Here is a 3500-nt window from a genome sequence, read left to right as displayed (position 1 = left end):
TCTAGGAAACTCTGGGTATAATTCATGCAGGAAAATAGTAAAGTGTTTGAGCACTTCAAAACTTTCAAGGTTATTGTTGAAAAAAAGGGATTGAAAGTTTAGTGCTCGAGGTTAGATGAAGGGTGAAAATATCTCTTTGGAGCTCTCAAGAGAACATCAAGGAAACAAGGATCTTACTGCAAGAAAATCTATCTTGTATTCATCAACAAGCATGTTTTTATCCTTTATGTAACCACAACAGGAAAAAGAACACCAGGCATAACAAATCTTCACGCAAAATCATAGAAAGAATCTCCCATGGCTTTATCTTTAACGAACTTGATTGCATTCTTGATATTCTTCTTAGAATCCATCAAGGAACCACAAAAACACCAAAGAATGATCCACTTTGAGTGTTATTTCATCACATAGTATTCATATTTAATGTCTTCATAGTCTTCTCTCAATCTCTCATATAGATACAATGTTATTTAGCATAGAAATAACTATATCTCATACTCTATCTCTCTCACACATATCCTCACTTAATAGTACATTGGATTTACAATCAATAATACTCAATAATCCTCTCTTGGCTGGAGATACCCCTCCCTAGAGGTATGTTTGATACGAACAGTCAACCAGAGCCACTACAATATCTCTTGAGAACTCACTACTATCATTGTCACTACAGTCTCACTCCAAGTCTTCTTCAGCTACTTCTTCGAGCTAACTTGAGCTTTCATTCTTCCTCTTCCAATATTACAAAACATTTCGAAGCTAAACATCCATCCATCAAAACATTCACAAAAGTAAACATAACAAAATAAAAGATCTACAAAACACTACAAACAGTCAATAAAAGGCATAAAAATCATATAGCTCAAATAAAAAACACTTCAAACCATCCAAAACCATTGGACATACTCTCAATAATTCCTCAAAAGACTTATTTACAATCCCAATGTCACAAATGGAAAGAAAACATATCAAAGCAGAGGTAAAATAGACCTATCAGAACCAAACAGACTCATCACAAAACCTATCAACACATAACCAAAACCATCAACATACAATAAAAATGTATAATCAAACTATCACAAAACACTTTATCAATAAAAAACCATCCAAAAATCAACAAAAAATAGATTTAAAGAAATCATTTTAGAACTCCAACATATCCCTACACTTAGTCAGGGAGCATCCTCGCGGCCTTGAAACAAGGAAGAATAAAATCTCAAAATACTAGTTCATCACTTTCATCTTCATCAGCAATCATCTGGTAAGGCAGTAAACAATCACACCTCCATCCATTCTTTAAACTATCTTAGATCTAGCAAATAGATTGAAGAAAGGAAAATAATTTAAATTATAGATCAATCCTTAGTATGCCAACCTAGAAGCAAACAAATTAGTAAAGGATATAAGAGTTTTATGTGTTGTAGCACATAGTCATCCAAACAATCTTTAACTGTAACCTCCAACCAACATTGATCAGCTTTAGCTTCAATCTTCTTCAATAGCAACTTCATTGTCTCCACATGACAATAATAATACACACACATACCACATAAGATAGAACACAACATTCACAATCACAAATACTAAATAGTTTGAATGGCACCAGTCTCCAAATATGGAGAGCTAAAAAGGAGTATTTTTATTAAAAAGTTGATACATCCAAAGACTACACCACTATTATGTAGGATGAAGATATTTCTTCTTAAACTCCATGCTAAGCTTGAGACATTCTAAGGTTTTTATTTCATCTACAAAATGGAGAGGTACATTCTGAGGGAATTGCAAATAACACATCTTTTCCAACAAGATAATGAATCTAGTAGGAAAAGCTTGTGCAAAGTAATACAACATATCCATTTTGAGCAACAATCACATCCTCGTTAGGATGTATGGTTAGATTTGGAATGGTCTTTTGAGTGTTTAGACTGGACTGTTGATGCGTGAAGGCAAGATACCAACAAAAATGTGTAGTAGCACGACATACACAAGTATCCTCAAAGCATGCACACGAGAAAATTGAAGATAGGAGTTTGAACATGTTGAGGAAGTCTCCTAGGACCCAAGAATGAGAGGCCCATTAAATATAGGTCCTATCTCACAAGTTTGAAGCAAGAGGTGTACGTATAACATGTTGTCTAATTAGCCTATGGGTCCAGGATAACAACGGTAGATGGGTCTTGGCTACTCTTTGCATCACCCATATCAACCATCGCCTGCCATATATTGCAAGCTCTGATAACATTCCCCACAAGCAACCGGGTCTTGTCTCATTATTGATAGCAATATCCAAACTAGAACCACATTTGAAGAAAAGGTCTTCTTCATAAGCAAGATTTGCCAGTGAATCCGCAAACTGATTCCAGTAACGTGGAATCAGCTGGAGAGACACTCTCTCAAACTCCTCAAGTAGGGTCATGGCAGTTTGATGATACATACAAAGGATGGGATTCCACACTGTGTATGTCCCATCTAGCTGATTCAACTGGGAATACCACCTTGCTTGGCAATATGCAGTCCCATAATCAAGGCTTTATACTCTGCCATGTTGTTAGTGAATCCTACCCCGAGATAAGCAGCTGAATTCATCGTAACTCTACGTCGGGGATCTCAGATTACTACTCCAACACTCTCCTTTTTATTACGGCCCCTGGATGCTCCGTCAAAATATAATGCGTACGTCCACAATGGGTTTACACAGCCTGCCATCAGAACTCCTCTATTCGTAATTGTGATAGTCAAAATTTAGCATGTTTAGAGGATGAACTGACGGCTCCATCCCACCTTCTTCATTAAACTCAATAAGGATACTTGTCAACACTCCTAAGCAGTGATGACAGAAGACTTTGATCTCAAACACAAAGGTTCTGTCTTCTTGCTCAATCACTTTGTATCCTTTGCTCCACCAGATGAGTTTCCCCTGATGGTATCTTTGCTCCAGATAAGGAATTAACTGCCCCATCAACCAGCTTTAAGTTCTTTTGCAGGTTTCAAATCAACCCCAGCATGGACCTGCAATGCATTGCACCATGTTAGCATACTTAGAAATAATAAGGTTTAATCTTATTAAGATTAACCTTATTTTTAAATTCTATTCCCTGCAGATCAGCTAGTAGAGCCGTAGACCTATTTTTCCCTATCCTGACAATCTTGTAGGGGCCATCCCATCTAGGTTCCAACTTGCCTGGAAACAGCTCCCTACGCGCATCGTAATACAGAACTAATTACCCTTTTTTAAAGGTATACTTCTTCGCTTTAAGGTCGTGCAACTGCTTCATCCGACGTTTAGCTACCTCTTGGTGTAATAAGCTCTACAATTTTAGTTCATCCATGTGGGCTATGGTCGTGAAACGTTCAAAGAGTGCAACCTCATCTCCCAAAGAGTGGTTAATTGCAAACTGTATAGTTGGCAAATTGATTTCAAGGGGTAACACACACTCTTCCCCATAAACTAATTTAAATGGAGTATGGCCGGTAGCTCGCTTGAACGTTGTATTGTACGC

The sequence above is a fragment of the Lygodium microphyllum genome, chromosome 28, assembly GCF_053477565.2.
Source record: "Lygodium microphyllum isolate KBCC chromosome 28, Lygodium_microphyllum_v1.1.10, whole genome shotgun sequence".
Taxonomy (NCBI): Eukaryota; Viridiplantae; Streptophyta; class Polypodiopsida; order Schizaeales; family Lygodiaceae; genus Lygodium; species Lygodium microphyllum.
The sequence above is the reverse complement of the archived record's forward strand: the minus strand, read 5'-3'. Positions refer to the sequence as shown.